Source organism: Panthera tigris, chromosome A3, assembly GCF_018350195.1.
Source record: "Panthera tigris isolate Pti1 chromosome A3, P.tigris_Pti1_mat1.1, whole genome shotgun sequence".
Taxonomy (NCBI): domain Eukaryota; kingdom Metazoa; phylum Chordata; class Mammalia; order Carnivora; family Felidae; genus Panthera; species Panthera tigris.
In genome coordinates, this window is record NC_056662.1 from 67,941,084 (window position 1) to 67,965,362 (window position 24,279).

General features: G+C 37.6%; 1 long non-coding RNA gene across 1 annotated transcript in view; it reads left to right on the plus strand.

The window, feature by feature from the left end:
• Positions 1-313: 313 nt before the first annotated feature.
• LOC122237316 overlaps positions 314-24,279 on the plus strand; it is a 121,130-nt gene continuing 97,164 nt past the window's right edge. The window contains exon 1 of the long non-coding RNA XR_006215717.1: positions 314-371. This is a non-coding gene — a long non-coding RNA (uncharacterized LOC122237316). The remainder of the gene's footprint in view (positions 372-24,279) is intronic.

Here is a 24,279-nt window from a genome sequence, read left to right on the forward strand (position 1 = left end):
TGATTGTGCTTCAGTTCAACACTCTGATTCTCAGTGATAACCTTTAGTTCCTAGACATGGCATCTCCAAAGTATGTTTTCCAGACTGCCTGTACAATGGCACCACCATTATTCAAGCCATTGGATCTCTCCTTTTTTTCTTCCTACTTCTCAGATCCCACATTCAATTAATGGCCAAATGTAACAAGATTTACCTTCATGAAGGCTTTATGTATGTCCTTTCTTTACCATTGTCACAGCTATGACACCAATTTAGGCTTTAACTCTCTGTCTCCAGGAGACCATCTTCAGGATTATAGCTGGATTTAACCAACCCAATCAACTCACTCTTCTCATCAAATACTTTCAATGGACACCCCAGTTCCTATTAAGGTAAGTCCAAATTATTTATTCTGACATTCTTGGCTAGAAGTGACTGATATTTCTCAATTTTTACTTTGATTTGTACATGTTTTATAGACTAGCCATGACACACATAGTAATGCTCACCAAAGGACCTAATTTTCTCTACATTTCTCTGTTCCTTGTGGTTAGGTAGGACATATGGCTAGCTCTGGTTAATTGGCTCTTAGCAGAAAATACATGTGTTTCTTCTGTGCCAAAGCATAGAGGAACAGGTGTGAATTATCCATGCTTCTTTATTCTTGTGAAGCAAAAAGGAAAGCTGCATGTTTCAGATCTTGCAGCTACAAAATGGCAGAATTTGAATCCCTCCTGATCTCTGATGGATATGTATTGTGAGCAAGAAATAAACCTTTGATGTGTTGATGCGTTCTTGAGCTATTGGGATTCTGGAGTTAATTTGTTACTGCAACACAACCTAGCCTCTCCAAACTGATGCATCACCAAAGTAGGGGAACTCATCAACTTGGATATCATTTTGTGTTTTCTCATATCCTTATCCTTGCCTTTGTGTATCTCTCCACTGAGTACTTCTTTCTTTGAATGATCCATTCCTCCAGACCTTATCACATTGCTCTACTTAAGTTTTACTCATCCTTGTAGAACCATCCTTTTTTTTAAGTTTATTTATTTGTTTTGAGAGAGAGAGGGAGGGAGAGAATCCCAAGCAAGCTCTGCACTGTCGTGAACTCACTGTGAGATTGTGACCTGAGCCAAAATCAAGAGTTGGGCCCTTAACTGATTGAATCACCCAGGTGCCCCCTTGTAGAATCATCTTAAATACCAACCCTCCTTAGTGCTTGTCTTTATTTGCCCAATCAAATATAATTTCTCTTCTAATCATAAAGAAGCTTGGTAGTTACTTTTTGAATGTTCTCCACAAATTATGCCTCCTATTGATGTTACCTGTATACTTATTTTTCCTCTCAACTAGAAAGGAGGTCCTCTGAGGGTCCAAATCATTTATATATATATAAATGAGGTCCCTTGTATCTAATAGTTGTCCAAAAAACATTTGTGAAACTGAGTTGAAGAATCAGAAGTATGCATTATTGCTTCCAAAGTTTCTACCATATTGGCTAAAATAAAGTGTGTTTTGGGTATTTGATGAATTGACTTTTATATAATGATTTTTTACACAAGTTCTGTTATTTTCCTGTTTCTTTTCTATTTCCATCATGAAATGGTGAACTTTTTCATTATTGTCCTCTCAAGACCTAGGACATTACTTAGCAAAAAATTAAGTGCTAGATAATGTCAGTGAATAAATAAAGATTCAGTACCTAAAATATTACTGTATAAAAATTTGAGTTAGCTAAGATTTAATTGCATATAAGACCTCTAAACCTAGAAAGAGTCCTCAACATATAAGCTGACAGAGTTTTAAAGCTAATAGTGGCTTCAGAATAAGGAAAATGAAAACTAAATTTTGAAGAAGGTGCTCCATTTGCAAAGGATTCTCATATATATTACTTCATCATTTGATTGATAAAATCACTCCCTGAAGTAGTCAAGTATCGTCTCTATTTTAGATATGAAGAAACTAAATCCCAAAAAGGTTAAGTGACTTGTGCAAAGTCAAACAGCTGTTTAAAATGGGTTCTCAGGTCTTCTAATTCTTGGTCCATTGTTCGCTCTTCTATGTTATTGCCTTTCCTTACCTAAGTTTTGGTCCATTGGTCATGATTCTATGTTATTGCCTTTCCTTGTTTAAGTTAAGGACCAGAAACATCTTTAGTGTCATCATTATGTTTGTATCATGTGTTATCTTGGCAGCAGCAACTATGGTAAGTATCTGAAGAAGGCGCACACACATGTACACACACAATTATGCAAGCCTCCTTCAGTCTAGGCTAAAATAGAATTAATCCTGTGTTCATTGCTGGTGAATGCTGAATCCTTCCATATCGGTGTTTGTGTTTAAGAATAAGTCACTATACTCACTCTGTAATTGAATGTCAAGAAATATGAAAATATATTGTTTTATTGCTACTGTTCATTGATTTATCGGAGTGATTTATTGTCGATGGACATGCAGTACAACAAATCACTTTGCTGACACCATCAGCTGCCTTAACTAGGTTGTCAGTTCACGACATTAAAGGTAATGGATGGTGATTATTTTACAGTAATGGGTTTAATCAGCGCTTTGAATGACTTAGCAGTCATGTCAGAATAGAGCCAACTCATCATTCATCAAGGCAGCATTTTGTTTACCAACATCATCTATAATTCATTTGATTGTTGACAATCATCAGCAAATAGCTCTCAGGCAAAGTTTTATCAGAGATGGAAATCTGCACAGCTGCAGCATGCTAAATCACCCCATGGGGCTGCCTGAGTAGATGCAGGTGGGGAGGAGATGCACTTTTCATCAGCCCCCAGAAAGGTGGCTTCCACCAACTGGGTTTATAATCTTCTTGGCATTCTCATGGATTGGATTCTTTCAGGTTCTCTTTAGCCCCCAGTGTCATAGGGTCTTCAGTCACCAAGAAAGATTTCAGGTAGGAAAATGAGAAGCACGTGATCTTGTTGTTTAATTCAGCTCAACACAGCTAAACACATGGTCCTGGTTTTGCTACTTACAGCTAGTAGCATGGAGGCCTGATCTGCGACCACTACTAAGGGGTTCACACATCTTGGCAGGTTTGGTGACCCAGTGGATAGATGTAGCAAGGGTCCATTTTCATAAAAGATTATAGGGCTTTGTATAGGAAATCTCAACATAAAGCTACGACCTTCTTTGGCCCTTTGAGTATCTCATATTTCTTACCAGAAGGAAAACAATTTATATACATGCAACATTTTTACATATAATTTTAGTTTACAAACTATCTAGCCATAGGGAGCAAAGTAGAATCGTTAGGACCTCTGATTCTTATTTGTTGGAATTCCTTACTGTGTTTTTTATCTATTTATTTTCATATGTGAGCCAAGCAAGAGACACAAGGATCCATAGGTAAAAATTTGAAAGGAAGAGTTATTTTGCAATCCGGGGACAGACTTCAATATACGTTGCGCTACCTTGGTCTTCTGTGTAAGAAGACATACTACACAGCACATACCTTTGATGCCTTATAGGTCCCAGAGTGTTTGTGGGGGTGTAGTGCCCAGTGGGAGGCAGTGGTGCCAAACGGAAGATAGCAGCATCAATGGGAGCAGCAGTGTTGATGCCCAGCAGAAGCAGCAGTGGGAACTGAAAGATGCCATAGGATCTGCAGGTGCCATGGACCCAGCATTAACTGGAAAATGAGATCATAACTCAAAGAGATGACCAAAAGAGGAAGAAGAGGAACAGAGAAGCCATGCAGTGGCTGTTAGGACAGTTTGATATTGAGCATTTGTGGGATATCCTCTAGAGGTTGCCAGAAATTATTTTATGTAGTGGCAAGCATACTTCACAAGAAGCTGGAGACTCTAAAATAGTAGGGGTGGAAAAATAGCCAGGGGAGAACTGGTCCCAATAATTAGCAACATATCTTTGGCAGAATGATTGCTCCTCTCTTGCTCTTGTTTTTCTCCTCCATAAACTGAGAAAGTTAGGATATGTTGATTCCAGTGGCAAGGAGTGGGCAGAGCTACATCAGATCATCTGATTGGCTTTTCCACAATACACATGGTGCTTTCAATGAATCTTAACAGAACTTGGGTTTGGGGTTTGGTGGATGTCAGATGAGGAGGTGAGAGAGTTAAGGGTGTTTGTATGTATGGTAGAGGTGATGGATATTACTCTGATTAGTATTTCCAACATTGATAAACATTTGGTTGTACCATTTCTAATTTCCTTTTAGTTCTATGATTCTATAAAAATTTGCTGCATTAAGTTCTTAAATCAGCTTTAGTTTCCTTTTGTAGACCTATTCTTATTTCTTAGGCTGTTCCAAGCATCCTTAGTTGTGGAGGGAGTAGGCTTCTCTAAGTCAGATTCTGTGGGTGAGACATTAGACATGGATGCCACTGTCAAGTAGTGTAAGAAATGAAAGAAATATAATAACATTCAATGAGTGCTTGCAATGTGATAAACACTGTTCAAAGTGCTTTTCATATGTTAACTCACTCATTTAATCTCACAACAAATTTAGGACATAGGTTCGGTTGTAGGTTAAGACAAATCCAGGTACGTAGAAATAAAATAATTTGCCCAAGTTTGTCCAGCTAAGAAGCGACAGAACCAGGCTTTGAACACAAGCAGTCTTCTCTCTATTAAAGTCCCATAGAAAGTGGATCATGATAAGGAAGGAGAGACCACTGAGGATCACCACCATGATGATGAGATCATCACTATATTTTTTGGCAGTGTCTGGACACAGATATGGACACTGAACCCTGAAGGAGTGGCAGAGATTTTTTTAAAAAAAGAAGAAGACATAAGAAAGAATGATAAAACAAAAAGCTTCTCAATCCTACTTTTGATGTCAGTGGAAGAAAGTGATGATGTACCTTTTTTTCAAAACAAAATTGTTTAATAGCATGCACTTTATTAGATAAACATTCTTTCCACCTATTTTATCATCTGCAAAAAGCTGGGAAATACTCAGATTAAACAGCTAGTGTAAAAAAAGAGGAGACTATATAAAGGAAGCTTTTACTGCTTTTGAAACAACTCCATTTCCTTACATCTCCATAATGCACCCAGAGCTGCCTGCCTCCACTCTGGCTCCAGGAAATATTACTATGTAAGTCTTCCCTCTGTCAATGCCATCCTCTGTCTTCTTTAGATAATAGAAAGGATGCTCGGGAACTGACTAGAAGGGAAGGAGAAATGGTCTTCAAAATGAGTTTGTTCAATTTGTGATGAGTAAAAGCTACCACTGCAGAGATGTTTCTTCATTTACTAGAATGTGTTCTTGCCAAATGCCCTTCACAAATCTCCAAAATGAGGACACACCGGCTAAAATTTTCACTAGTAAGAAAGTTCCCTTACCAAAAACTGATGTCACACTCAAGAGAAATTATGAGTGTTCATAAGCAGGACATCTATGTACCTGTTTCTCCTGATGCAAGGGTAAAGATGGAAACTGGGATGGCTTCTTACCTTTGAAAATCCAAAGGCTCAACTAATTGAAATTTGAAAGCGCTTAGATAATCAAAGCTTATGTTCAAGTCCTACACAAAAAGCTCAGAGCTTCTGAGAGGTTTCAAATATTTGAGTAACCACAGTGGTCATGGAGGGCCTGCACATACAGAAGATAAGCCCCTACATGACAGTACAAAACTGAACATGACCCGGAGATTGAAGCAACTGCAAAAAGGAGGTATCAGCATGGGCTGAGCTAGTTAGGTAAGGCATTGGAACAAAGGGAACCTTGAAGAAATGATTGACCACAAAAGGAGTGAGGACAATCAGAGCAAAAGTACATTAGCTTTAGCAGTGAGAGTATTACTGAAGAATGAGGTGATCCTCCTAAGTATAACTTGATTTGGCTACAAGTATGTGTGTGTATTTAAATCATTGTCTGAAAGCATGCTAATATTACTGAAATTTTTGGTGAATAACACATGACTCATGTAATTTTCAAACTTTCAAAACTAAATGGATGAGTAATGTTTAGCTAGTGGAAAAATAGCAATGGGAGTGTTGCAAATTTCTTTCTACAAGAAAGAGGGAGAAAAGGAGAACAATGTCTCTATGTGGTATTTTTGCTGTGAAATGTTCATCATTCAGATATTTTAATGGTTGAACGAGTTCTATATTGTTGGATGGGAAATATCCACAGAATTATTTTATTTGAACTAATTTTGAATCTTTAATATAAATAATGCATCTATATATGCTAATTGTAGAAATGTTTTTTTTTAAATGCACATTAAAAAGTAAAGAAAAATACCTATAAAGTCATTGTCGTCCACCCTGCCAAAGGTAAATTAATATTTTGGTGTATCTCCTTCAGACTGTGTGTGTGTTAGAATGTGCTCATAATGGCTTGAAATTTGTGGTAGACTGTATATGGCTGCTGATGAGTCATCCTTCTATGTGTGCACATGGCTCCCACATTGACTTTGGGTTTAGCCCTGTGATTTTATCAGCAGGTGGGACATCAGGAAGCATGATGCAAGTAAGAAGGCCTGATAACCACCTGGTATAGACTTCATGAAGATATAAGACCTCATTTATAGGGAACTACAGTCTTAAAAGTGTCCCACATAAGCCAGGCCCCAGGTGAGCCTGTAGCTCCATTGCATAGAATTACTGCATCAGTGATTCCAGAAGATTACAGCAGAAGGCCTCCTTAGCCAACCAAAAGATTATGAAATATACCATAGTATTACTTTAAGTCACTAAGTTTTGGGGTATAAATGATACATATTTTAAACATAATTTTACATTTAATATACTGTGAACAATTTCTTATTCTTAAACAGAACTCAATAATGTTATTTTTAAATTATGTCACCATATTCCATTACAACATGTACTATAACCCATCCAACTAATGCCCTATAGTTTGAGGTATTAAAATTAATTTTTAATGCTCAGTTGGTGACTCTCTAATGCCTCTTCTACTATCTGTGGTTCAGGGAATGTAAACTTATTTTGAAACAGGTTTATATGTCACTGTATTTTAAACTATTTGAGAATGCTAGCTATGATTTAATCACCTTTTTCCCCCTCAAGCCCCTGCACTGTGCATGGAAAATAGTTGGTGCTCAAAGTATTTATTGAATGAAAAAAACATGAATAATTTCATAAAATTTTAAAAATAACAGTTAACACCCTACACATTACAATACAGTGTCATATCCATGCAAAAAGTAACAGGTATATGTTAGTGATCTGTCTTCCTCTACCTTGGACTTTCATGTTGCCCAGAAGAACTAAGAAGAGAGTGTTTCCTTTGAATTCACTGTTGTCACATAAAAATTGTTATTTATTATTCTTGGGATTATTACTTCCATGTCCCATTCTCTTAATGTCCCACTTAGAATGTAGGAAACAACTAGCTGATGAATGAATTTGTACCAAATTGATAGCTTTTTGTGGTTACCATCCTCAAAGATGTGTATGCTCATAAAGAAATAGTATCATTTTTCTAAAATCATTTGACATCACCTATATTTTGGTCTTTATGGCAAAAAAATACTTTGAGGTAATATGCTGTTTTAGGATTTCTGTTTCTTTGGTTCCCTCTGTAAATAAGGATAATTCAGAGATGGCCATATTGTATTTTTTAAGAAATTACCATCCTTCATTAAAGTTAATCCAGTATTAAATTTAGGTTTGAAGTTAAATGTTTTAGAAAAGTAGAAGAATCAAGATAACAAGTTATTTTTTGCATTAACCTTTAGGGCAACTTCTTTTCTATTTTGTTTTATTTGGATGAGAGAAGTAGATTGTAATCTTCATTTTTAATTAGGTTTTAAAGTATATTTAATCCCCAGGTTAAAGCATATTATTCACGTTTAATAGAGAAAATGAACAACCTTAAGGATGTCAGTTTCATACTGAAACCACCATTACCTATTTGGGTAACAACACTGTGTAGGAGGCACCGGAGCTGCAAAAGACTTTCCTGTAGTTTTTTTTTTTTTTTGGTTTGTTTGTTTGTTTTATAATTTTTAAATTTTATTTATTTATTTTGAGGGAAAAAGTGAGAGAGAAAAAGAACGTGAGTGGGGGAGGGGCAGAGAGAGGGAGAGAAAGAATCCCAAGCAGGCTCCAGCTGTCAGCGCAGAGCCCCACGTGGGCTTGAACTCACAAACCATGAGATTAGGACCTGAGAGGAAACCAAGAGTCAGACGCTTAACGACTCTGCCACCTAGGCACCCAAGACATTCTTGTAGTTTCAAACTTTGATCCACAGAACTCTTTTCCTTCACTACTTTTTATAGTTAACCACTGAATATCTGCTCATTTCACTTCATCTTCTCATCATAGCATCCTCCCTCTTTGGGAAGCAGGGGAAAAGAGAACCAACATTAATTAAGCATAGCCTGTGATCCCATGAAATAGACCCAACTATTCACATTTTATAGCTAATAAAACAGACTCAGATGATTACAGATCATTTGGTTGTAGAGCTGGCACTCAGATCTCTCTAAATTCAAAGAATGTTATTTCTGATATGGAATAATCAGAAGGCCTCAATTCTTGTTGTAGTTCTTGGAATGCTTGTGAGATCTTAGGCGAATACATGAGCCTCAATTTCCTTATTAGCAAAAATTTTCTACCTTTCTTACCTATGTATAGGGCTAACATTACTTTTCCCACCTGTCTCATGGGGTGATATGATATTGGTTGAGAATATGTTTTAAAAACTGAAACATTTTCTAGAACTATATTGATTTAAGCTCTAGATTCTGAATGAATTTAATGACTGGCCCACATATGGTACATGAGCATCTTGGCCATCCTCATGAGTGAGAGAAAGGACTCTTTAGAATGTCCTTTTGAACTGAGCCTTCTGCTTTTCTGTATATGGTGACACATTGATTTTCATTTCTTCCTGCCTCAAAGCAGTCTTGGGGAATTTTTGTTTTTTCTTAGGTAACAGGGCTGAGATCTACTCACCAAGAACAGCTTTTGAAGGGAAAGAAAGTTGTGCCTTAGAAACACATACTTTGAATCTGGTGAGAGAATGGAGATGAATTGGCTGATTTCCAAACATAGAGGGAGACATGTCTTTGAGTCAGTGATTGCAATTACTGACTTCGGTGTGCATATTGAGTGAGTCAACCCCCCTTCTTCTGTCCCCTGAGCACTAAGTACCTTACATTGTCTTTTACAACTTTTCTTTCTCTGTAACAGGTTCCCTCCTTTTTTCTTAATCTCTAAAATAACACTTTTTTTTTATGCCAAGAATTGGGCACTAGATGTTGAGGAACATGTTGTTTGTCAATTTACATTATGGTTGGTCAATTTATTTATAGCAGGCCTTCAAACTTCACACCTGCAAAAAGGGGATATGGTGTTAGCTCAGGTCTCTCCATTCTGAATATTGAGAAGGTGTTTGGAGAACTTGTGGGTTCCTCTGAATCACACTGATTGCTTCCAGTATCTTCTCGTGATGGCAGATACTAGTTCAATGTTCCAGCACTTTCTTTCCTCCAGAGGCAACATGCATTTTGTGAAACAATGTAATGTTTCTATTAGGTTGAACTGTGCGAATTACTGTATTTGTAGGGAAAAATAGTCAAATACCAGCAGTTTCATGTAGTTCAACCTAGTATCTCCAATGATTATCTTTTTGCATACATGTTTACCTTCTAATATGTGGACCAAACTAAACTAATCTATCCCAATTCTCTAAAAAGAAATAATAGCATCAGGTGTTCCTACTAATAGATAATATTAAGTAATTAAGTTTTCTTCTTTTTCTTCAGTCTAGAGTGATTATTCATTAGATGATGCAGCTCATGAACTTGACAGGGGTGATACAGTCATGAGGAAACACAGTGTCACATTTTTGCAGGTGGGCAGGTTTGCAGCATTTCAGTGCTCAGGGAGATGGGAAGCTAGGCAAACTGGTGCTGGCAATAAAGAGGAAAGGATGGGGGAAGCAGGCATGACACTGTGGCCCAGGCCAGGGAGCAGTGTGAGAAGGGGTACTAGGAAGATCCCAAAGCCTTTTCTGTAAGCATTCCCTTTGTTTTAGAGAGGAGCTTCTGATTGTTGAGAAGATAACCGCTGAGAATAGGGAAGCCCAAACACTGGGGAGTATAGATAGGCTGCCTCCAAATCCCACTTTACCACTTGCCCCAAGTGTTATGTATCTTCCCATGATGAAAATAGAATTTGGTGATTGCTTTAATGGCAATTTGCAATCTCCATATTTAAAGTTTATATACAGTATATTTTTCCTATTAATTATATTTCTTTCTATAAATTAGTTTTCCAAATTCATGTTAGAGGACAGTATTAAAATGCTCAGGGACATTGCTCTGTCTGTGAAACCATGACAAGAATAGTGGAGTGCTCCTGAAGCTGTGAACTAGCCCCAGAGTGGCAGCAGTGATTTGCCAGCCAGTCATTCCATTAAAGGGGGATTCACCCCGTATTACAAAGCAGGCAGCTCGGGAGATAATCAGATGTGGAAGACTTGGGTGAAACTTTTTTCTTGTTTTTTTTCCCCCTTCCATTTTGTTATGCTTTGAGTACTATTATGCCATTTTTCACTCCTACATATGAGTATTTATTTACTGTACAGCATTAATGATTATAAAAATGATATAAAACCAATATTGAACACTCTTTATGTGGTAGATTCTCTGCTAATGGATTAATAGGCTCATCTCCTTTAATCCATACAAAATTCTTGTATGTCAGGTACCCCCATTTTGCAGATGGAGACATCTAAAGTTTGAGATGTTGATTAACAAGTCTCAGGTTATAGAGTTAGGAAGAGCAGAACCAAAACACACACCATGATTTGTCTGACAGCAAAGGCAGGTTATTCTATGAATTCTGCATTCTACCACTCTGATTAGCTTGTGCAAGGACAAGAGGATGAATCCAGCTGAACACTGAAGTGACTTCTAAAGGCGGTATGATATTAAGGGTGTGTATGTTTGGTGGACCAACCAGGCACCCCTGGCATCTGTGTACAGGAATAAAGCTCCGCCTACCTATAGCCATATTATGAGCTAATCTGCTTCATTTATTCCAAATTGACCACTCATTAATTTCCAGGTGACACTCTATTCTTCCATTTAGAAACTTGAAGTATTTCTAAGTGAAATAAAATGGCGATCTACAAACTTTCATGTTCTTTGTCTTAAAGTTCAAAACACTGGCATTAAAACTTCAATACCCCACTGGCCTTCACTGGCCTAATATTTCTTCTTTTACATCAGTTTTGCTCACCTTGGAGATGGAATTTGAAAGTAGATTAAATAATTTCAGAACCTTTGTTACTATGGTGACCTAGGATGGAATGTGTGAGATGCTTTCCTTCATATCTTGAGACTGAGAGGTCTGCCTATTTGTCACTGTCTTTTCAGAAGTTCATGATGTGATAGAAGGGATAATGTATGGGAAAAAGTGGTTGGTTTAGAGACAGACTGAGAGAAATTCAGCTTCATAATGGGCCTTTGTCTTCTTTTGAGAGGTTCAGATGTGGATAATTCTGTGGCTCATGTTCAAAGACTAATAAGTCTTATATGGTTTGAAGCCTGATTACAACACTGTATTATTTATTTCTGAATGTGGCCCGAAACATATTCTTAGGTTTCATCTCTTTTCTCAGCATGCTCATTCCTGGGTAATGTCACTTAGCCTCAAGTTTTGAATATCATCGATATAATGATGATTTCTAAATTTATATCCCCAATCAAGAATTCTTTCCTGAACTCCATACTTGAAACTCAAATGCCTTCTTGACCAGCATTGCCAAATAAGATTTAGGAAACCCAGTTAAATTTGAATTTCAGATAAACAATAAATAACTTGTTAGCATAAATAAATATAATATTTGGGACATACTGCATTAGAAGTTATTATTCTTCTGAAATTCAGTTTAACTGGACATCTGTGTTTTACTTGCTAAATATGGTAACCCTACTCCTCAATCCAACACCTGTATTTAGATAGCTAAAAAAAAATGCCCTAGGCTTATCATATCCCAAGAAAAACTCCCAGATATCCTCAACCAACATGCTTCCCTCAGTCTTTTTCAAATCAGTGAATGACTACTTCACTCTTTTGGTGATTCAGGCTAAAACCTTGAACTCTTATCTTTTTGGCATACCTATATTGAATCCAATTATGAATTATTTTGATTCTACATTTATTACATGTCTAAAATGTGACTACCATTACTACATCCATTGATTTTGTCTTGGACCAAGTTACAACCATCATCTGCTGGGCTACTGAAATAGTTACCTTGATTTTGCTTTTGTATGAAGTCAGACTGATTCTTTAAAAATATAAATCATAACATGCCAGAAAGCTCTAATTCTGAGTAAAATCCAAAGCCATAAAAATTGTCCAAAAAGCCCTGTGCCCAGCTGTCCTCTCCTTGTTATAACCTGTCCTTCCTCATCCCTAAACACTCCTCTAATTTGCTCTATGCACACTAACCTCCTCATTGTTCCACAAACACACCCAGCAAACTTGACCTTAGAGCTTTGTACTGTGCTGTCCTTTGCCTGAAAGCTTCCTTTCCTCACCCATATGACTTCCTCCCTCACTACATCCTTCAGACTTTATAATGTCTTGAAGAAGCTTTCCCCCATTCTCCACCCTCCAGCACTCACTATTCCATTTACATTGTTTAATTTTTCTCCATGGACTTGAACCACATGGAATTGACCAACATTTGTCAGTTGATCTACATAGAATGAAAGCTCAGTGATGGCAGGGACCTGTACTGTTGTAGCCCTAGAACTTAGGACACTACCTGGTTCTGTGAAAATCTGGTGAATAAATGAATGAAATCATCAATGGTTTTTGCAGTAGTCAAATGTAGGAAAAACTCACAGAAAAAATGGATACATGTGTGTCTGTGAATTAGAATGTGCGTATTTGAGTATAACAAGATGCACATGGACATGGAAAGGTAATTATCTTTGTGTGTATGTGAGGGTCTCACCTAATCTCAGTATGCTTGAATGATAAGGATGCCGGAAGACTTAACTTACTTCTCTGTTCTCTATTACTAGTAATCTATTGATGTCTTTGTCTAATGCTTTGTGTATCTATAATCAGAATTTATTTTTGCTTACGCTATTTTGAAAGACTGAGGAGGTTTTTCCTTATTACTTTGGGCAATGCTTCCTTGAGTCATATGTTAGCAGTGGTAACTGTTTATCGTGGCCATTCCTCTTTTCTCTTGGCATCTACATGCTTTCTTTTAATCACATTGCCATTACCCTCTAATTATGTAAAATTATGTTACATTAAGTATAACTTCTGCTGGTAGCCACAGGGTGGCATTCATGTTCTTTGCTATCACTTTAATGACTTATAGATTACAAGGTCACTTTGAGTAGATAAATAGCCTATAGATCCTTTCCAGTGAGGTTCACATTCTGAATTTTCATATTAACACTTGTAAATTGCAGAACTTATTATGCTATCCCACCTGCACCTCATTTTGCTTCCAGCATCTCCAGTCCCTTTCTGCAGGAATCCAAGATGTTTCTATCAGGTGGCCTTGTTTTAATATTTGACTCAGAGAGAATCTAATGAAAGCCAGCAGCTGACACTGCCTTGGTATTCATTTGAACTCAGCCATCATGGGAAGATTTGCCAGCAGCCGTTAGCACAGGGCTCTGACTGAATGCTTGGTGGTAAACACTAAACTGAATAGCACGTAGGATCATTTACCCCAACAGGTTTGTGCCAGTCTAGGTAGATTCTCCAGACTGGTCCTTGAGGCAGTAAAACCATCTATTTAATATTTAAACATGACTTTGATTATTAAAAGAAAACACACACAAAGAAATGTTTACATGGGGAGATTCAGCTGTAATGTGGCATCTGGTTTGTGTTTTTGAGATGCGAAGCTTATCTCTTCTACTCTTACACCAGAGCTGACCATTCATTAATTCATTCTTTTAGGTAACTCCATCTCATTCATTAACTTATGGTGAGTTCATATATCATTATATGTTTTATCCATATTGTCACATTTATTACATATTTTATTACATTTCTCGAGCATTATTTTTCCCACTTGATTGATGAGGTGAGGATTAGCAGAGTTAACAATTAGTTGAAGGCAATACTGAAAGTAAACTATAGGGGTGAAATAGAGGGTTTTGACTCACTTTTTTCCTCTTTTTATATACCTACAGTTCTGGGGGCGGGGGTGACAGAAATACCTCTTACTTCCAGGTGCTCCAGCACCTGAAAGTCCTCTCCATTCTCTCACTATCTCATGTAGTGCTATAGGGGTTTTGTTGGCTTTCCTGACTTTAACCTCTTCACCTATTCTATAGTACTTTCCCCTTCTTCAGTCAGCTTACTAAAACTCTGATGTCCTTTTTTTCTTAGAAAAAAGTGGGATCTCATTACAAACTCATTTTACCTTCCTTTGACCTTTTAAAATTAATTCACTGAAAAATTTTCTCCCTATAAACCCTTGAATGTTCCAGTGACTCAGATGTAACGGAAAGCCTTGTGGTTTCCTTAAGCCACAAATATAAACCCAGTACAGAAAGCCAGATGTCCATTCCAATATATTAAGCAAGACTTTAACTTTCATTGGAATTTTCCTGTCTTCAGGGAGCAAAATGCAATCAGATTCATCCTTTTGGCTTGCTTCCCTGTCCTCCTGTCTGCTAGATGCGCTTACTGACACTTACAGGGTTGTAGTGCATGTAAAGAAGAGAGGTAGTGGAACAGGGAGTTCTTACGTGGCTAATATTATTAGAAGACACCTTTGCTTTTCCAATGCCTGAAAGATAGGTAAAGTGACCCTATGCCTTATGGCATTTATAGGTTCTTCAGCAACTCCTTGGCTGGGCCCTCAGACTGTAGCTCCTTTCATTTGAGAATCACCTCTTCTTTGAGTTGGTGTTCCTTATGCCCCTCAACTTCTCGTTTTCTGGCTGTCCACTTCACATAGACCCTCTTTGGGAATTTCACTGGCACTAAAAACAACCCTTTTGATGCAGGATCATTTTAAACATGACCCTAACCTCATATTTCTTTTAATCATAGGTTCTATATCTGGTCCCCAGCATTCATGCATCTTTGATCATCACTGAGAGTGGTTACTCCCCAGATAAAGCAATTTTACTCTGCTACGATGAGCTGCTTTAGCTGGCCTCTTATCTGGATTCTTTCACATAGAATCGACAATGTTCTTCCATGTTCTCCAAATGTAGAGAATGTTTCTCATACTCTCAGACTAGTCTCATAAATCCTTTCTCTGGGCTTGAGAAAATCCATACATTCTCAACACATTTGTGTCTTCTTTCTAGGCCAGTTGTCTAACTAACTGGCTCCCTGAAACCTACTTTAAAAATATCTGCCTCTTTGTTGTCTCACTTTTGCATTTAATATCAATGGTTGGATGCTTCAAATATAAATCCCAAAACATATATTTGAAAACCATTATTTAGAATCCACTTTGTGGAACTGGTAGACTAGGTAGTTGAGACTAACTCTACATTCAAGGATAAAACATAAACCAATTTTTGTGTTTTAATCTGCTGGAAGGCCTTGGAGAACTAATAAGTCAGTGAGGAATTATTGCAACAGCATCTTGGAGATCCTGGCATTTGGAGTTCACTTTTGTCCAAGAGGCATTTTCTGAATCGAAGAGCTCTCTTGGAAAAGGAGCAGCCCTTTTGACAGCTTAGAAGGGCCAGTAAAACAGATTGGAAGTCTCAGAGTTTCCCTGAAAACTCCTAAAGAGCTGCACCCCTGGTGAAAGAACAAACTTGCAAACAAGCTATTGGAATCACTGAAGAACCTTGAGTCCTCTCAGTGACTCAGAAGTTTTCAAGTCCTATAATTTGTTAACCTAATTCCTGATTGTAGTTCTTACAGTCACCCAGAAGAAGCCAAGTGAAGTCCCCTGTGAAGGAAATGAGCATCACTCTAGGCCCCAACTAATCCCATAAATATTAAAAAAAAAATTAAATCCCATAAATATTTAAAATGCAAAGTCTGGCATAGAAACAAAGAACCAGATGTATGCAGATAAGAAAACGTAAAAATGAGAAATAGTAGAAACCTCAAAAATAGAAAAAACCTCCCAAAGGCTCTAGATACTGTAATTTAAAACTTAAAATTTTACTTATTTTCTTCAGAGAGACAGAAGATGAGATACAAAATGTTGGCAGAAAACATGACATTCTAAAAAGTGACAAAACATATTTGAAAGGAACCAATATAAATTCCCTGACTACAAGTGCAAAAAACAAAATGACAAACTCATTGGATTTGTTGAATAGGATATTAAACATAGATGAGAAAATTACATATCTACAAAAAAGCGTGGAGAGACAAAAGAATGGAAGATGTAGGGGAGTGGGCAAGGGGAAGATGACACAGCAAAATTGATATATTCTTGCCACCTCAAATCACATTTGAGGTGCTAATGGTTAAGAATTTTCTAAAACTGATGAATCATAGACTCAAGAAATCCAACAGAACTATAGCAAAATAAGTGAAACTAACCAATACCTAGACAGATCACAGTGAAGTAATAGAAAACAAAAATAAAGATCATCTTAAAAATAAATAGGAGAGGGGAAAAGAGTTTATCTTAAAAGAAGCAGTATTGAGATTAAAAACTGATTTCTCAAAAGCATCTTAGCTTTGAAAAGTTAGAAAAGGGCAATGAAAAAATACCTTCGGTGTTTTGGAAGAAAATAATTGGCAACCTTAAATTTTAGCCCAGTGAAATGTCCTTCAAAAATGATGGTGATCATGACAACCAAATGTAATGTTTGATCTTGGGTTGATACTGCATCAGAAAAGATAATGCTCTGAAGTATATTATTGACACCATCAGAAATATTTGTTTTTTTTTAATTTTTTTAACGTTTATTTATTTTTGAGACAGGGAGAGACAGCATGAATGGGGGAGGGTCAGAGAGAGAGGGAGACACAGAATCTGAAACAGGCTCCGGGCTCTGAGCTGTCAGCACAGAGCCTGACGCGGGGCTCGAACTCACGGACCGCGAGATCATGACCTGAGCCGAAGTAGGATGCTTAACCGACTGAGCCACCCAGGCGCCCCAGAAATATTTGAATATGTACAATGTAAACTTAAAGTATGGTCTGTGGATCAGCTGCATTAGCCTTATCTATGAACTTATTAAAAATGCATAATCACAGGCACCCTCCCAGACCTAACAGATTAGATTCACATTTTAATAACATATCCACATGATTTGTATGCACACTAAAGTTTGAGAAGCACTATATTAGTTAATTGTATCTTATTTATGTTAAACTTCCTGAATTTGATAATATGTAAGTGTGATCTGTCAGAAAATGTCTGTTCTCTTCAGATAAATGCTTAAGTATTTAGGGTTAAGGAGCCATGATGTTTCAATTAGTTCAAAGTGCTTCTTTAAAATGGCCAATGATGAGAAGTAAGCGTACCTAATGACAATAACGAAGAAACATATATTATTACTATGAGGGAGAGTGCAAAGTATATGGTAAAGTAAGTATAATTAGCAAGTCTAGGTGAAGAGACAAGTGTTTCTTGTGCTACTCTTGCAATTTGCAATAATCAATTTGGGGAAAATGATTCTTTTGGGTTTAAAAACACATGTAATCTATATCACAGCAATTCCACTACTAGATATGCATTCAGGACAAATGTGTATGCATGTCTACTAATAGACATAAACAAGAATGTTCAGAGTAGTATTGTTTGCAATGATCCAAAATTGGAAACACTTAAATTTCTGTCAACAATAGAATGGATAAATTATGACATAAACACACAATGGAATACTATACAGCAAAGGACATAAATTGACTACAACTACAGATAATAATATTCATAATTCTTACAAATACATTGGATGAAAGAGTCCAGAACTAAAAAGAATGCATACTGTGTAATTCTATTATAGTTGACAGATACCTAATTAAGTGGTAAAAGTATAAATATAAGTAATTTATCACTTTACGTGTATTTGTAGGAGGGCAGGAGATGGTTAGGGTTTGGAAGGAGCTTGTTTAAGATCTATGTGCTAGTAAGAGCCTACACCTTGAAATAAGAGTTGTTTGATGTATATTTGCCTTATAATTCATTGAGGTGAACATTTGTATTTTATGTACTGTCTGTATAGCTGTTTTATTTCAAGACCAAAAAGAGATTTAAAAAATAGGAAAGAAATAATCACTGTGGGGGTGTCTGGATGGCTGAGTTGGTTAACCGTCTGACTCTTGATTTCCGCTCACGTCATGATATTGTGGTCATAAGATAGAGCCACGCTCAGCGCGGAGCCTGCTTGGGATTCTCTCTATGCCCCCTCCCCCCTCTGGTTGTTATATGGAAAATGGACTTGAGGAGTACAGAATGGAAAGAGGGAAATAGGAGAAGTTTGCTATTGTCTGTGTGACACATGGTGGTGGTGTGGACCAGAATGATGGCCAGGGAAATAGTGCTAAGTGATTGGATTCCAGACACAATTTGGCGGTAGAGTTAATGAGACTCATTAATGGACTGTATGAGTAGACTGAGTCTTATTCCCTTCCAAACGAAGGCATGAAGTATATCATCTTGGTTTTTTTTAATCTTTTTTAAAAATTAATGTTTATTTATTTTTGAGAGAGAGAGAGAGAGAGAGAGAGAGCATGAGTGGAGGAGGGCACAGAGAGAGGGAGACACAGAATCTGAAGTGGGCTCCAGGCTCTGAGCTGTCAGCACAGAGTTCCACGTGGGGCCCGGGCTCACGAACCACGAGATCATGACCTGAGCCAAAGCCAGACGCTTAACAACTGAGCCACCCAGGCGCCCCAGCTTCTTGGCTTTTAGACTGAGTAACTGTACAGTTATGGGGCCACTAAGATGGTGAAGAATATGGAAAGAAAAGTTTGGAAGAAATCATAAATTCATTTTTGGAGTTTTTATGAAAAGAAGGCTGTGGAGACCAGGGCAAAATCTCAGGGCACTCTGGAGAAAGTAGTGCCATGGAAGGAAAGAGAAGTGTTTGAAGAAGGAGAAATTAGTCAAGCAAGGTGAAGACAGAGGAAGGACTTTTGAGTTGGGCGAGATAAAGATTACTAGTAATTGTTGCAAGAGCAGTTTTGTTGGAGGTGGTGGTAGGGATATAAGCCTGTTTGAAGTGAGTCAAAGTGAGGAAGTTAAGAGTGCAAGAACTGACCATTCTTAAGACATTTTGGGTGAAAATAAGATAAAATAGTGCAGTAGCTAGGCAGAGACATTGGTTCAAAACATTTTTTTTAATAAGGAAGAAACAAGGACCTATTTCTAGGTTGATGAGAATAACTCAATGAAAGGAAAATGGTAATGCAGAAGAAAGATGGAATACTTCCAGGGATCAAGTCCTTGAGCAGAAAAGAGGTTATGGGTTTTATTGAGCATCCATTATGTGGCAGCCTTTGTTCAAGGAACTACAGGTATTCAGCATAAAAATTCATGTTCTGCCTTCAAGGACAGCACAGAGCACTAGGGGAGAGAGATATGTAAACTAACAATTGCAACACAGTTTGCTGCTAATATACAGGAATGCATGGAATACTTCACTACAGATCTCCTAAGTAAGTCTTGGAAGCAGTGAAGACTTTCTCAAAGAAATTACACTTAAGCTGAATCTTAAACGGTTTATTTAAATCTAAACAAATGTGAGAAGGATAATACAATAAAGGTTCTCTTGTAACTTTCCCCACTCTCCCCACTAAACTTCCCAGTTTTACCATTTGTCACAGTATCCCTGCCTCCAAACATGCATGGGTAAAGATGCCCTCACATCACAATACCTGGCATTTGTCTAACATGTCATGCTACCTTATGATGCACAAGCTGTTGGTGTTCTGTGACGTGTTCTGTCCTTTCTGGTGAACTACTCATCTTTCAAGACTCAGGTTAAAATCCACTTACTCTTTAATACCCTATTTAACTGTATAGGCGAAAGAAGTTGCTCTTGCCTCTGTGCTCCTGTGGCACTTTATAAGTGTCTCTGTGGCATGGGGGTGATTGTGATTTTTTAGGGAGAGAATTGCTGAGTGGTTGCAAGTATGGACTCTGGTGTGAGGCTCCCTGAGTCAAACTGTAGCTTTGCCATTTACCAGCTGTGTCACCTTGGGCAAGTTCCTTAATCTATATGCATCCCAGTTTCCTCCTTTCTAAAATGGGAATAATAAAACTAACCTGCTAGAGTGGAAATGAGAGCTCAGAAAAAAGGGGACGGTGCAGAGGACACCCAAGAAGAAATTTTCAGAGCTTGTGATTTGCTGCATGTCTGCCCAGCTTCCCCTTGACCAGCCTTGTCCGTGTTCCCTGGAGAATCTACATGTTGGAAGGAAAATTGGTCCTGGTTTCTAACTTTGCAAACATAATTGCATTGACTATGAATTATTTGTGATTCTAGAAATGAAACTGGTTTTATTTTTGACAAGATCTTTTTTGTTCTCTGCATCTTTTTTATTTTTTTAAGTGTACTGTCCATTTTGCCAATTTGTTTCCATAGAAACCACTGAAAATTTACAGCTTGTTTAAGTGGGTCTGAGAAAAGGCACAGGTTGTTGTGGGTATAAAAGGAGTTTATACTGCAAAGCACTTAGAGCAGCATCCGACATGTGAAAAATGCTCAATAAATTTTAGGTATTATTTCTATAATTATATATGTTTTCCCCTATGATGATAAGAATAGCTCTTATTTATATTATATATATATATATATATAAATCTTCCGCCACCCAGCCATTTCTACCATCCAGCCATTTGCCCTGCATGATGTGAAGGAGCTCAAAAAAGATACATCATAAGGGATAAATGAATAAATTTCTCTCTCCTCTCCTCAACTGGTTTATAGCAAGGCTCTTTTCCTGGTGGGCTTTTTTCCTTTGGGCTTTGCATACTTTTGGACATAAAGCATTCATGGCATAGTGCTGTTTGAATGATTTTTAAAAAGTACTGGCTGCTAAAGATTCCTGAAATTTCGGGAATATAAGGAGAGAAGGTACATTAAATCCTTTATACATTAATGTGGTTGCTAACAGAATCAAAGGTTGCTAAAATAAAACTTGAAACTCAAAGGATTGAGTTTCCTTCTTTGCTAGGGGATCCCTTCTCAACATCCCTGACCAGTGGTCAGGCCATTTATGCTTTACTTAAAAGTGGCTAATCAGGAAACTTATTTCTGTGGAGAATGCAGACACTGGATGCCAGGGTGGAAGTAAGAGAGAACCAAAGAGAGGGGTAAAGGGCAGAGAAGATGAAAAGAGGGGACACTCTGAGCAACAGGTCCAGATCTTGTGAGTTTGCCTGCAGGCCCTGCCCTACTTCCTCTTGGCCAGCCTGGCCTAACTTGTTTGAAGAAAGTGTCATGTATGTATTAGAAGGAAAATTGGTCCTGATTTCTATCTTTTGAAATCATAAGTTGTAATGACAAGTGACATGCGTGTGATTTTGTAAAGGAAGCTGGTTTTATTTTTTGATAAGGTCCTTTATGTCCTTTGTGTCTCTCCTCTCTTTTTTCAAATGCACTGTCTGTTTTGCCAGTTCGTTTCCATGGACACCATTGGCAATTTATAGGTTATTTAAGTGGATTTGAGAAGAGGCAGTAGTAATAAATAAAGCCTTGACATGGGCTATAAATAGCAAGAGTGCTCTAGACTGCCCATCTTCCATCTGTCTACTTACCACTTAGCAAATCAAGTTTACAATAATAATTTAAAGAACACTAGACTTTTTTTTTTTTCCTGGTTGTCAATGGTAGGAGGGAGGTGACCCTTGTCAGTCTCTATCTTTCTGTGTATTATAATGGAAGTTGTGGCCAGTCTAAGGAGAAGGGGGCATTTTCACTGGTTGGCATCTGGCCCACACCCAGCTCTTGGTACTTATTTTTCTCAGAGCAACTAGGGAAACTGTGGCTCTTAAAATGATTGCAAAAAGCAGGGAATAAAGAGCTAGAGGTTTTGTCCTTTTCAATGATAGTGAAGGGGATAGATGGAGCAGGGAAGTGGTAGTTGCTAAGAGCTTCAACAGATGGACGTCAAGACAGAGACAATCTCTGTCTTACAGGGGACCATCGCCATAGCATCCATAACAGAGGAGTCAAAGCAAGGAGAGCAGGAGAGCTGGGCCCCAAAGACTGACTGGCTCAAAAGAATAGGGTTTCTTCCATTCAGATAAGTGTATCTCCTACTCCATTTCCACCCATGCCCTCAATAACCATGATATGTAGGTACCATTTCTAATTGCTCAGGTTTAAATTAGGTGGGAGATGTAAAGAAGGCTAAGATTCATAAGAAATAAAAGAAGAAAATGATTAACAAAGCGAGAAAAGATAGGAATGGAGATACATAGGCATAGAGACAGAGGGATAAAATTCAAGACTGTTGAAGGAAAAAAAATCAATTCTAATCATAAATATTTTAAGATTGACTAATAAAAAATATCAGGGATTGTCTATCTACCATTTTTCCAGCCTCCTTCTAGGCACAAGGGGGAAAAAAAATGAAGGTCAAAATTTCTTCCCTGGAAAATTTACAATAGATGAAGAAATGCTGTGGTCAAATGGTTTGGAAAATAAAGTTGAAGAAAATGGTTCATATTCTGGTATGGCAATGAGATCACCAGGTTAACTTTAGTAATCACACCAATTTCCTAGTTTGGTTCTAATACTTAGTTGGGATCTTACTTATCAATACGAAGAGGTGACAGAATTGAGGAGCTAAGAAGAGACTGATTGCCATGCCAGACCACTTAAAGATGTTCCCATCAACTACATGTTCTCCTTAGCTCAGTGTGTAAGAGGGGTGGAATCTAGAGAAATTGTGTCTGGTTTGTTTCCACATACACACAGACGAGAATCTCTAGGAAGTATGGAGATGGCCCTCTTACAGTATACAGCACTGAAATAAATACAATTTAATGGTGTGTTTTAAAGGGTACTAAAATACGTTATTTATCAATTTTGGTAGCTTGAAATTAGACTGTTATTATATGAGGTAAGGGGCTCTGAGTAAGTGAAGTAACAGAATAATTGAAAAGATTTTTGGGGCCTTTGTGTACATTAATGATGAGGATAATTAGATAGAAATTAAAGTCTAATGGAGGGGTCTAAACCTCACTGAGGAGCAAGAGAAACTTCAAAAAGGACTGGTAAAGGTGGATCACCCTTATAAGAAATCCAAGGAACAAGCCAAGTAGACCAAGTGGATAATATATCCAGTGAATGATGTACTTTTATACAAGATGTTAAGAAACTTGTCTATTGACAGTTTCACCAGCTAGACAGAAGACACACAAACAGATGAATAGCCGGATAAATATTGCATATAGTAATTATGCACCAGCTATAAATATGGTGAGTTGATGTTTTCTGCCCTCAGGGATGTGCAGTTAAGATTAGGATAGCGATTTTGATGAGAAAGGAATCAGAACTCAGGGAATCTGAGTTCAGAATTTTAAATAGCCCTGGAGACTGGGTCATCATAATAAAGCATTATACACCACCAAGGAGAATTTTATTTTCCTGTGTTATTCCCCTGAGGTTTGCATGCGAAGAGGAAGTTAAGATTCTTTCCTGCCTCTTTTGTTTCTAGCAGTAAGATTCCTTGGGCTATGATGTCCATTTGTGTTACAGTATTTAGCCACAGGCAATCTGGTCTGGTTGCTTTTTTATTTGCTTGGATGCTCCATTGAAGTAATAATAAGATTAGCTCAAAAAAACCAAACATCTTGACCCCTGTCTTTGCTAAAACTTCTCTATATGTTTGGGAAGTGTAAAATCTGAAGGTAAATCCTGTGGTATAGGAAGGAAAAAAAACCCTAGGTGCACCTCAGAAAGTTATATCTCTGCTAGTGATTTATGTTTTCTGCTTTGTAAACTGTGATAGAAATATGGTCTTAGATATAAGGATAAAGTATAATATCCTAGTGTTCAAAATATATATCCCCAGTGCAAAATTCCTACACTCTGAGTTGCTGTGATCTTGGTTAACTGTTTCCTTTCTTTAACTCTTTAAAAATCTGTTTCTTGTTACTATTTGACACTTATAGGTCAACACTGATCCTAAGAAGTAGCTGCCCTTCCTCAATTTTTGTAAAAGAAATGAGTAAAGGAAGTGGTTCTCACTGGTAGGTGATTTTACCTATTGTGGATTAGTCCAGGCTTAGTCCAGAGGGGAGGAGAATCAGGACCCCTGGACTCATGCTCACATTGTAACTTCTTGTATGTTCCACTGCGGGAGTTCTTCAAGATGAGAGTGATTATTACATATCTCCACTCAAAAATATTTCTTTGGTTCCTTACCACTTGCTGGTTTGAG